This window comes from Octodon degus, unplaced genomic scaffold (genome assembly GCF_000260255.1).
Source record: "Octodon degus isolate 3935 unplaced genomic scaffold, OctDeg1.0 scaffold00088, whole genome shotgun sequence".
NCBI lineage: Eukaryota > Metazoa > Chordata > Mammalia > Rodentia > Octodontidae > Octodon > Octodon degus.
The window spans coordinates 3,824,302-3,837,273 of NW_004524664.1; the positions used below are offsets into that span (position 1 = coordinate 3,824,302).

The 12,972-nt window shown below is 46.7% G+C and overlaps 1 pseudogene; it reads right to left on the reverse strand.

Moving 5' to 3' along the window:
- Window positions 1-1,082: 1,082 nt before the first annotated feature.
- On the reverse strand, window positions 1,083-1,331 carry LOC101586941 (annotated as a pseudogene).
- Between the last annotated feature and the right edge of the window lie 11,641 nt (window positions 1,332-12,972).

Here is a 12,972-nt window from a genome sequence, read left to right on the forward strand (position 1 = left end):
AACCACAGGAATAAAAACAACTAAGATCTACTCCTGCACCACTACTGTTGGTGACCCCTATTTATGGACTGAGGAAGAAAGGAAGGACAGGGTGTAACTCAGTGGTAGAGAGCAGAGAAGAGGCCAGGCTGGCAGCACAAGCCTGCAGTCTCAGTACTTGAGGAGGCTGAGGCAGGAGGATCTCACTTTCCAACCCAACCTGATGCCCAGGCAAGGTAAAACCGAACCAAAACCTCAATCAGTGGGCTTGGTTCTGGAGCTCCAGGTCCAGCTTACCCTCTCTGATATCCTTAACCTGCAAGACCCAATCCACACACCTGCCTCATCCCAGTGCTGTCCTGATTGTGTCCCTCGGATGCTGACAAGCCAAGGGCAGTGGGAGCAGCAGCCGTTTGTTCTGGTTATCACTGCGGGTATTGAAGCCAGATGTGTGTGTGGCTGATACTGACACGGTCCATCTGGCTGGGGTTTCAGTTTCCATCGCCGAGTTTACCACATCCACCCCGGCCCGCTGGAAGACAGGAGGTGAACATCTGGAAGTCATCGCAGCTGTCACGCTTCAAGGGGATCCTGTACCACAGAGAGGGGAATTCAAGACACAACTAAGCAGAATTATCCAGCTTGTCTTGTCAGTCCCGATTTCAAACACGTGCGGGGAGATGGCAGCCACGCTGTGGCATCCTCCTGCCCACTCCCTGGGTTGCCCACAGGTCCTGAGTGCCCTTGGTGTCCCCCCAACACACACACACGCACACGTGTGCACAAACCCACATACACATACACACTGTGGTCCAAGGTCACATTTGTGCCTGAGTATCAGTGTCTACTTTGTCCTCATTGGGCCAGACTAAAAAGGCACTTTCTTTTTCTTTTTTGATCTCCATTTGCTGGAAGGGTTTGTTTTTGTTTTTTGTTTTTTTTTTTTCAAGTTTCAGAGATGTATTAATCTGTGTAATAAACTCCAACAAATAAACATACTTTCATGCACTTAAATGAGAAGCATTTCCTGGTTCAATGGAAAATTGTGCAGATGGCTTCTGAAAGACCTTCATTTTAAGCAGCTTTATGGTGAAACATTTCACTTAGAAGTCAGGACCTTCTTTCTTCAGTTTGCTGTAATCCATATTCACAGTGAAGAACTTGTACTGATCATTGGGACCCAGTTTGTTTCAGGGTTCTGGGTTATTCTTCCTGTCCCACCTGACATCTGGATTGAACAATGCCAAACGGGTCATATACAGTGCTACTCCAGTACCTCCTGCTCCAATAAACAGGAAAAGGGGGATCAAGTTGGGATGCTGCTTGGCCTGGGCGAAGATCTGGCAGAGCATGTTTGCAGCAAAAGCCTACAGCCCAAACAGACGGAAACAAACCCGCCGGTCAAGATTAAGCCTTCACGCTATCCAGGCTGTGAGGACATTCAAAGTCTTGCTGGAAGGTTTAAATGAAACATTGCTTAGTCTTTCTCCCACTTCCTTCCACTCTTCTTTCTCATGGCATTCATGCCCCGCCCCTACCCTACTTATCCCATGTTATCTCCTGTTACAATACTCTTTCCTCATCAAGACTGAAATAAATCATAATAAAAGCAATTGGGATTCCTTCTTTTCCTCTGCCTGAGATCCTGTGCTCCTCATGTTAATACAAAGTTTTATCAACCCCTCAAGGTCTACCTCAAGTTTATTTCCATTGGTGAAGCTCTTCCCGACCCCACAAGCCTCAACAGATCTTTCCCTCACTATCAGCTCATGAAGGGGAAATATTATTTTACATTTTTCTGGCTTCTCAGGGGCCAGCATTGTGTGCTGAGGTGTTGTAAGCCCTTCATAAGCTCTTGTTGAGCACAGTGTGAATTAATATGTTCTTAATCACCTGTCCTTTCCACATAACTTTCTTATTATGTTTTACCTTTCATGACAGAACTTGAAATCTCTGTATGTGTCTTGAACTTTTTTGAAAAGATAGGTCTAAAACACCTAGTATATTAATAATACCTAAATAATTCAATCAATTGGAATTTCTATTAATTTGGAATTCTGCCCACTCTAGTGAGATGATAATCGATTATTTTTAAAATTCAGTAAAAAAAAATTAAGAATTATAGGATCTGCATCCTATTTCCAAGAATATCCCTTACTCAGGATCTTGGGCCTCTACCTCCCCTCTCTGAAAGGCGAAGTTTGTAGTCAATGGCCTTGTGTTAGTCAGCTTTCTCAGGACTATGAGAAAATACCTAAGATAACTAATTTAAAAGGACAAAAGATTTATCTTCACTCACTCACAGCTCCAGGGGCATCAGTCCATGGTCACTTTCCTACTTGCTCCCAGCCTTTGGCAGTGCTGTACATCATGGAGGCAGGAGCACACAGGGAAGGAAGACTGTTCATTTCAGAATACCTGAGAAGCAAAGGCAGGTGAGAAGCAAGGTGCCAGGCTCCCAACATGCCCTCAAGGGCACATTCCAGTGACCTAACATCCTCCCTCCAAGACCCACCTCCTAAAGGCTGGTGAGCAAATCTTTACCTCATTGCCAAACTGCCATGGCCCTCTTCCTGGTCATGGAAAAAGTAGCATACATTTCCTGGGAAGAGGGAGGTTCCTGTCAGAGTAGCTGCCTTCACTTCTGGGCTTGTCTGGGACTGGAAGGCAACAGTCTTCATCATTCAGTATTTTGTCTGCTCAACATCAAAACAACATGGCTACATAAATGTCTGGGAGAAAGAGCAGGACAAGGGAGTGTAGTGGCGGGATTTAGCCACAGTGAGTACCCAACATTCCCAAACTCAGGGCCAGCACTTGGCAGCAAGCATGGAGAAGGACAGGCATCCCAGCCACAGCTGGAAGCTCCTGGGTTTTGTCTTTGCTTTGTGCTTTGATGTGGCTGCAGACACAGCACTCTGCCTCAGCCTTGCTGCACAGACAGCAAGGATACAGGAAGATGAGGAGGATGAGCTCTAGAAATGAGAGAAAAGAAATGGGAAAGGCATAAATGGTACCATAGGGTCTGAGGATATAGCTCAGAGGCACAACATAGGCCTGGCAAGTGCAAGGTCATAAGTTTCATTCCTAGTACAAAAGAGAGAGAGAGAGAGAGAGAGAGAGAGAGAGAGAGAGAGAGAGAGAGAGAGAGAGAGAGAGAGAGAGATGGTACCAGACCACTGAGAGGGAAGAAGTGTGCTTCCCAGACACGCGGCTGCCCAGACAATGGGGGCACTTGACTTCCAGTGGAGGGAGCTGTAAAATGGTAAGGAGCTGGCAGACTGGGGTCCAGGGAGCTCTGCTCCTCCGCACTTGAGGAGCCTTTTCCTCTCTGATCCCCAGCTATGAACAAGGTATTTAGATGAGACCATCTTCAAGGTCTGTTAGCACTGCATTATACACTTCATTTAGAGACCACTCTTGAACCCACACCAGCATATCATTCCTGACTACACAAATCCCAGTCCTACTCTGTCCTAAACCTCTGTCCTAAGCCTCTCAGATAGCCAAGCAGAATGGAACCTTGAGCATTACATTCCTGAAATCTCTTGCTTCATTCCTGCAAATGGAAAAAGAAACTTTCTCTTCTCCTAAAGAGGAATCAATTGCAATAGGAAGTTTGCAGATTAGTGACCTAGGATATATTTCTAGAAGAGGAATGATAATTAAGCTCCATTAAATCATAACTCCTGGCTTCTAGTGTTGGCCTCTGGCTACCAAGTCAAGAACTAAACAATTTCTCTATCCCCAGGGGTGTTAAATTAAAAATAAATAAGCACTAGGGAAAAACCAGCTCACCTCCACTCCAGAGCCACCTCTTCTTGTCTGAGCACTTTCAAAAGATAGTCACTTGGCATGTCTGACCACTTCGGAATAGAGGAAAGCCATTTCTAACTTGTCTCGATTTATGAGCAACTTGACAATTTGACTAACTACTAAAAAGCCTGGACCATATCATCCTTTCATAAAAAGCTAATAAAAAAGGCTATTAATGCATCCCATTAGTGGGCTGAAAATGGGAGGTTATGTAATCGTCTTGGTTGGGAGGACACAAGCTCAACAAGAGTGGAGTATACGCCCACACTCACGCTGAGAGGCAAGTTTGGATCTCTGCTCCATTCAGAGGGCTCACACGGTTATTGAACATCCGGGCCCTTCCTTCCCTGGCTAGCCATTCTTCTTTCCCAAGTGTACCTGTTTCTTTCCCTTCAAGCCACCTCTGTCCAAATCTCTCCCTCTCCGCAGACCCTTTCTCCCACATCTCTCTATTCTCATGGAAATAAAGGGCTGGGAACTGTAGGCTGAGGGTTCAGCTGGCCCTCCACACAGCCAAGCAACTTAACAGGGTCCCAGAGAAGACTTTCTTTCTCAAAGGATAAAATAAAACTACTCTTTCTTTAATTATACTGAAATATTTCAGGGAGACTTTGGAGTTTTCCATGATTTTCTACTTCCACCTTAAATATCTCTGAAAGAGATCATGTGTACCCTGCCGCTTACCTTGCAGAAAGAGGCCACTTAGTTCTCTGCACTCTTCTCTGAAGAGCAGCTTCCTCCTTTTAGAGAGTGACCCCGAGAAGCCCCACCTCACAGCAGGAAAGGGTGCTTAGGCCCTAGGACAAGCTCTACTGGAGAGGACCTCAAAAAAGGACAAAATGAACTGTTTCCATGTCTGATTACAGCTTGTACCACAGAAGGCCCCGTCACCTAGAGATGCAGTTCCCACCTTTGGGTGCATCTTGTCTCCCCACCTGTGTGTCCTGAAAGGATGATAGAAGGACAATATTCTTTTCTGGGTCCCATGCACTTTCCTAACATTGTTCAGAATGTTAAAGTTAATGTGTAACTGGCTTAATCTTATGCCTGATTTACTTTGAATATCACTCAGGATGTCTCTAAATAAGGGATACAGCTGATAGACTTCATGATCTGTTTGAATGAAATCCATTTGAAGGAATCAGAAGAAATTGGTGATTTTAGGCTTCAAAGGTGTTGTGCTTCTGATATTTTAGCACAAATTTGGCCTTTATTCTTATGGCAACAAATGTATTACCCAAGGGATTCCGTGCTTTCCAGGCAAATACTGAGCTCAGTAATTATTTCCTTGGTGACAGTCAGTCATCCCTTGAGACAGAAGACAGAATGCTCACAGCGAAGGACAAAGAGCAGGTTGGTTGCTAGAAAGGCTCTTGGAAAAGACAAAACTCTAATACGAACTTCGATCTTCCCTGTTCCAACTCTGCCGCTGAGGCTGGTCCCTTGCAGGAAAGCCACTCAATCACACAGGCCCCCATACAGCTGCAGAACAGGAAGCATGTCCATGTCCTCTGAGGCCACTGGCCACATTCCCAGCTGTTCCCTGGAGCAGCCCCTCCCAGGAAGGGAGCTCCATCTTAACCCATATGGTAGACAAATTTTTCAAGCAAAAATGTAGTATTTTCTCTTTTACCCAATCCCACACCTTTGGAGGGAAAGTAAAGCAACACCCTATTTGTAGATCCTTAAGCCTGAGGGCAACGAGCTCCAGAGCTATCCTAGAGAACTCTTAAGTACATAAAGCTTCTCAGGCTGAGGAGGCAGCTTTATGGTTGAGTGTTTGCCTAGTACATGTGAGGCCATCGGTTCTATACCCGGCTTAAAAAAGACAAAGCTTCTATGGCTGACTTGGGATTGAATACTGTACCCTTCCACTGGCAACTAGCTCTTAGTTCTCAAATTGTTGAACCCGGTCATGAAGATTCATTCAGTGAGATTAACCCCAGCAACACTTGAGTATGAGTCACCTTTCCATCTGTAGTCCTATAAAGGAATATGTTAATGTTCTGAGAACATTAACTTACCTAGAAAAACATTTGGCTCACTGTTTCAGAGGGCCAGCCCATGACTGTTTGCTGTCTGTGAGCCATGGGAAGGCAGCATAATAGAGCCAGAAGCATGTGGCAGCGCAAAGTACTCACCTCATGGCCAAGAAGCAAAGGAACCAATAAGGAAGGAACTGGAGTCCCACAATCCTCTTTGAGGTCACACCCTCAGTGACCTAAAGACCTGCCAGTAGGCCCCACCCCTTAAATTCCACTGCCTCCCAATATTGTGAGTCTGGAGACCATGTCTTTAACACATAGGTCTTTGGAGAACACTTAAGAGGCACCCCATGGCACCTCACATTAAAGATGACTCAGCTGAACCTCTGAAGTCCTCCTAGTTTTACAATAAATGAGCCTGTCTCCTTCCTTGTTCTTCCTCAGCTTCCATATTCCCTTTCTCTTGCCACTTTTTGAAGCAATTTCTCTGCTGTTCTTTCCCAGATTCAGGATTTTTCTACTGCTGGGTTCTCAGTGGTACTTCTGCTTCTGTAGGGGAGCCAGGTAGTGGTGTCTCTACCACCCCCCTCCAGCAATTCAGTTGCGCTTGGAGACCCAATTTTCCCTATCCCAAGCTGCCTTGTACTCTTCAGACCAACAAACAATGAGAAATGATCTTATGAGGCCGCTGGGTCCCAGCCCCTTGCTTCTAGACAGTCAACACTCTTGTTTCCTACAGAAAGAAGGACTGTGTCTTCTGATGGCCCTGCTCCTATTTCATCACCCTCTCATGTGAGGACTTCAGCCCTAGATTAAACCCAACTTTTGCCTGCCCTGCAGCAGGCTTAAATTCTCATCTTTTGCATCCATCTTAAATGATCGATGAGTGTTTTCTTTCTGTCTTTAGCTTTGTCTTCAGCAGAGAAAGTTTCCCCCAGAAATAAAACTCTGTTCAGCGTCGTCTGCCCCACTTGCCTCCTCTAAGCACCCTCTAAATCAGACCTGAGGCTCCGTCGGGAGTCATATCCTCTCTCGTGCAGCTGGTCTGAGTTTTGCCGTCTGGGAGACTGGGCTTAGAACAGCTTGAAGTTAACACAGAGGCGAATGAAGCTTTAAATCTCCACCACTTAACAGCTTCTCTGCAGCCTCAGAGGTAACCACATTTGCTTACTTGCCTTCTCTCATCTCTATATATATCTGTGTAATCTCTGTGCCCTGGAGCCTGACTCCAGCCCTCTGTCTGCACTGTCTTGATTGTGCTGAAAGACGGAAGGATAGAGGGAGAAGAATTAATAGACAGCGACCCATAAAAATAACAGGCTCACTAGAGCACACATGAAAAAATAATTAAACAGATTAAAGCCAGGGGGTGGGAAGAGAGGGGCAGGGGCTTAGTGGGCTGAGCCTGACGCCTCTCATTTTCACATCCAGAGGGGCCCTGGCTCAGTGGGAGGGGATTTCTGAACTTTTTTTTCTGCATTTGCTGGGTGGGATTCATAGCTGAATATTGTTAAGTCACTAAGCTTATTAAAGCCTGGGATGCAGCCTTCTATTCCTTTGGCTGTCCCCAAAGGATCCTCACACTGTGCTGCATCCTGGCAAGAAAAGGAAATTTGATATTTATTGAGGGTTTATTACATGCCAGATATAGTGTCAGATGCTTTACCTCCTGGCTGATTGTGGATAGAGTGTTTCTGAAACTTCAGAAATAAGTACAATCTCTTTTCTACAGTGACCACTACTTATTACAGAGCTTGGTGATTCTGATGCCCAAAAAAGAGAAAATAACTAGCTCACTGCACCTTGCCCTCTCCTTCCCTCTCCCTTCAACCAGCAGGATTTTTTCCCCCGTGCCTGTGCTGGGAGGAGAAATGCAAGTGTGTACCTGTTCTTTGGTTTATTCCCGAGTTCCCTAAAGGAGAACCTTACATCAATATGGCTATCAACGTTCCTTTCTGGTGTTGCAGTGCTCTGAAGACAGGTATTAGAAGGGAAGTTCAGCATACAGGTGCCTTCCCCAGGGAAGGCAGGGACAGGTGGAGGTCCCAGAGCAGCAACTGCAGCACGAATGCAAAGCCCGGAAGGAGACAGAGCAGATTCACACCCGACTCTGCCAATTCCTGCGTGCAAAGTGATACATGGTCCACGGCTGTGGTACACGTTCACCTCTTATTTAATTTCTCTCAGGAATGTTTCCCAATTTTCTGTGAAGCAATACAGCACATCTTTTTTTAGATGTTTTCCTAAATGTGATCCTTAAATGCTGGTATAAGTGGTATATATGTAGGGTTTTTGCTTATTCTGTTTTGTTTGTGATGTTGAAGATCGCTCCACGAGAGCCTCATGCGTGTAAGACACTCTACCTCTGAGTTTGATCCCCACCTGACAGGGTATAATTTTTAAACGTTATTTTTTGCTAGAATATAGAAGCACAGTTGATGTTTGCATATTACTCATACCAAATGACCTTGTTTAACTCACATTTTAAAACTGAGTTTATCTGAGAATCTTTTCAAATTTTCTATGTATGCATTCATATAATCTGTAAACAATGACAGCTTCTGTTCTTTCTTTCTTTTCTTTCTTGGAGAGGGTCTTGCTATGTAGCTCAGGCTGGCCTGGAACTCACAGCAATCCTCCTGCCTCCTTCCCCTACTTAAATGAATGTGTGCCCAGCTCAATTCCTGAGTGGCCTCTCATGGACTGTATGTGTTGGCAGGAGAAAAATGAAAAAGGTTGTGCTTTGGAGTTCTTTGCAAGGGAAACAATATAATACAGGACACACACTTTATAATATTTTATAATTAATCATCCAAAGAATTACATACAATAAATGCAGGAAACCTATCTACACACTAAACAGTAAAGATTCCAGCTGAGGGCCTAGAGCTCATAACAATGCCTCCCACAAGCCCAGCTGGAAGCCTAGAGCCCACAACAAAGTCTCATGGAGGCCCACTTCATGAACTTTGTTGGATAGGCCCAAAGGTCAGTGGTGGAAGCTAAAAAGTCTATTCCAGTAGAATGAAGGATCTGTGCTAGCAGGCTGAGGGATCTGAACTGGAGCTAGGAAGAAATGTGCAAGGTAAGCACCAGAGCTCCCCAAGCAGTACCACAGCCATCCTCAGCAAGTGAAGTCGCAAGTCCCTCCAGAGATGAGAAAAGTTGAGTTCACATCAGGAAAGCCAATACTACAAGCTTCTTCATGAAGCTGAGCAGTGCACCATCTTCCCCTCCAAAGCCAGGAAGTGACGCTCAAGATAAGGACCAAAGCTTCTCCATAGTTCATCTGGAAAGCCGGCATGACAAGGTCCTCCAGCAGAACAGCCCAAGAGAACTAACAGCTTCCAACAGCTTCTCCAAACAGCATATCCCAACAGCGCTTCTTCCGTTCTGCCTTTATGCTGCTGGCAACACTGCTCAGGTGGGCCTCCCACACCCTGCACCGCGCTAGTGTAATTCAGCTGGGTGTAATAAGTTGACCACCAGGTAGAAATCCACTACAAAGGTAATTTTATTTTTGACTTTTCTTTGAAGGAAACATGAGCGAGAGGCACTGGTCTGAGGAGCAACCTGGCCTTCGCTACCTACCTGAAACTGCCTCCTTGGAGGCTGCTGGCAACTCAGTGAGGTCACCTCATTTTAGAAGTCATCAAAGGCACCACCCAGGTGATAGGCAAAACAGGACAGAGGAGCAGCCCAGCCTCACGGGTCTCCCCAGGGAGAAGCCCAGGGCTAGAGCTCCGAGTGGGCACACCCAGGGTCGAACCATGAAGCTCAAGTTTGTGCTCTCCCCCACCCCATGACACTCTGGAGGCCCTCAAGTAGAGCTTTGCTGTTCAGGCCCTCACCAGTTCCCGATGTGAGAGCAACTCTCAGTAAGCTTCGACCTGCTCTGCTCCACTGGCCCCAAGCCCTATTCTCCATTACCCTGAAGACACCTGTACCATGTTTGTCACAAGGATCTAGAGTCTGCAAAGAGTCCTTGGTAGCCAGACTGCCTCATCAGATATTTTGAGGTTCCCAGCCGTGGCCCTCACTACTTTTGAACTTCATCCACAATGTGTGTGTCCTTATTCATAAGGGACTTTCACTCCCACACTCTCATTAAATCATAATAGTCCCCAGAGAGAGATGGGCCAGCTGGCCTTCCCAAGGCAAGTTAGGATTCAAAGTCAAATCTTCCCAGAGAAATCTTCTGAGTTCATTACCAAGAGGAGCAGGGACAGTAGGAAGTAAAGCCAGCAGGAATATTTCAAATGGCAAGACTTCCCAGGCGCCATCACCCTCCAGCTCTGAATAAAGCTGTGTGCTGAGGCTGTGTTTCATGTCTAAGGAAACAGGATCACAACTTCCAGCCAGGACTCTTGCTCATTCTATTCTGCTTTTCTATGGGAAGTTGGAAGCTGAGGGTGTGAAAACTGGAGCTATTTCAGGGCCGAGGTGCCCATTGTACTCATGAATGACAGCCTGCTTGGTCTCTTAGGGGCTACAGCCAGTCTGCAGGCCCTAGCTGGCAGCAGGACATGGGGCACTCCTGCCAGGGTGCAAGGCTGTCTCTGCACTGAGCCATCCGACTGGAGCTAATGAGCTGTTGGCATGGCTGCACAAAGTTATTTCAGTGCTTTAAAAACTTGCCAAGCTTGCTTTATAGCCATGGCATCCCCTTAATGACTCAGGCCTGCGCACAAAGGCAGTGGCTCTGGCCTAGGATGTCCTCCCTCTTGCCCCTGCCTTGAGCTACAGACTCAAGCGTGGAGTAGTACTTACCTCCCACAAGCCCTGACACCTCAGGGTAGAGTCCCAGGGAGGTGTCCCATTCCAGAAAGTCCCATCACGATCCTAAAATCCATGGACCAGAGCAGGCATGGGCACCCACTGAGCTCCAGGCCCAGATTGCGCTATGATGCCTTACTGGCCTTGGAGGCTTTGCAGAGGCTTTCAAAGCAGCTCCATGAGAGCTGAGCTGAGCTTCACTGACACATTCCATTGTGTTGTCCCCTGGCCTACGATTTGGTCCCACTGTGGCTTTTCTCCAGTCACAACCTGCACCCAGAGAGCACATGAGAAGCCCTGGTCTCTCAAGTACTTTATCAAAAGAAAAGTTGCTGGCTGGCGAGATAGCTCAGTGGACTAAAAGCCTGCTTAGGCAAGCGCAGGAAAGGGAGTTCTATCCCGAATACCACTTGCCATGCCAGCCTCACCCTTGGGCATGCTGAGCCAGCCACTGAGTTCAAGTGTGATGACACATACATGCAGTCCTAGCACTGGGGAAGCTGAAAACAGGAGGATCGCTATGAGTCTGAGCTGTGTAATGAGTGAGACCCTGTACCAAATACAGAAAATTAAGAAAAACAAAAATCGCTGTTAGGGTTGGGCACCAGGCAGAAACAACTGTCCCCATAAACACATGTCTTACAACATAGTGTCTTTCATAGTCTTTCGAAGTAGCCAGGCTAACACAGGTAACCACACACTGCAAGCCTGATGGGAGACAGGAGGACATTTGTCCAAGCCTGGTGTCCATTTGCAGCTTGTGCCTGTGTCTGTCCGCTCACTTCATGGATGTGCACAGTGTCTCCAAGGAAAGCCACCATGCCCCTCCTTTTAGAAGGCAGAGGCATAGCTCAAGCATCTTACTGGTTTACAAACTGAAATCTATTCTACCTGTGGCACACTATCAAATGGCCTCTTTCTTCACTGAATTTTTGGTCCTTATTGTATTTTGTTTTCATGATGTTGAGAATGGAACTCAGCTAGATAAGCGCTCTATCACTGAGCTACATTCCTACCTGGGTATATTCCCACTTACATCCTTCTCCCCCACTGTCCATTTTCTATTTCTATCACTGAGCACAACAGACTAGGTGTTATGTTTTGGATCTCTAATGTCCTCTAAATCTCATGCACTCAGTGGTGGAGCTAGAAGATGCCACCGTACCTGTCAGTAGATTTATCCATTGGCCAGTTCAGCAGCAGACATGATGTTAGGAGATGGGACCTGGCTGGAGGAGGTGGGTCACCAGGGCTCTGGCCTGGAGGGGTGCAGCCCACTCCTGGCTCCACCCTTCTCTCCCTGCTTCCTGGTAGCACTGATATGAGTGGCCTTCCTTCAAGGACAGCTCTTCCATCATGCCATGTTTATGTTTGAGCCAGTCAACCACAGACTGAATCTCCTGAAACTGAGCCATAATAGCCTCTCCTTTCCTAAGTTGTAGGTGTCAGCTATTGTGTCATAGTGACAAGGATAGTGCCAGGACGATTTATTAAAAATAGGGATTTCTTTAGCACATGGGGTTCCGGAGGCTGGGATGTCCAAGGACACGCTGCTGGCATCCTCTTCTCTATGTGGCAAGTGGCTTTTGCTATGTCATAACCTAGCAGAGGACATCACATGACACACAGAGCATGGATGCTAGCTCAGGTCCCTTCTTGTAAACCACCAATACCATCATGGGCTCCTTGCTCCTTACTTCATCTAATCCTAGTTACCTCCCAGAGGCCAAGCTTCTGAGCCCAACACATGACCTTGGGGATTACATCTCCAACCCAGGAACGTTGGGGGAATGCATTTCAACCATGGTCCCCCGCCCCTTCCCCAACCCATTTTATTACTTTTCATAGTTGTGTTAGTCTCCTTTCCTCTTTCCCTCTTTCCTACTTGTCTCTGCCTCTTCTAAATTTTCTCTCTCCACTCTCTCTTTTCTTTCCACTTCCTCTCCTTTCTTCAGAAAACCTTTCCCTGGTGGTCCTTCTTCATCTTGCAGAGTCCAGAGCTGAAGCCAGCAGGACAACCCTACCCGGTATGCTTGTAGGTCTCTGCCCTAGCTTTGTCATCCCTTGGAGGCATCAGATCCCAGCTGGATTGGCTGTGGTCTCTTGCTTGTCCCCTGCTTTAAAACAAAGGTTCAGCTAGCAAGCAGGATAAGTTCGGGGCATGGAGCACTTTGTCCTGGGCACGTTTCATACTGTGGATCTGTCTGCACACTGAGCGTCACTCCTTGGCAAGCCATGAGCAGCACAGGACAAGATGCATGCACAGACAGTGTGGAGCCCAGGTCACACAGACTTCCCTGTGAATCACTTTCTGTCTCTGTGACTTAGACAAGTCATTCTAGGCCTCTGCTTGCTTTTTTGCAAAATTAAACTTCAATCTCATTAAGTGACCTAGTGCAGCCCATGCAAGGTGGGC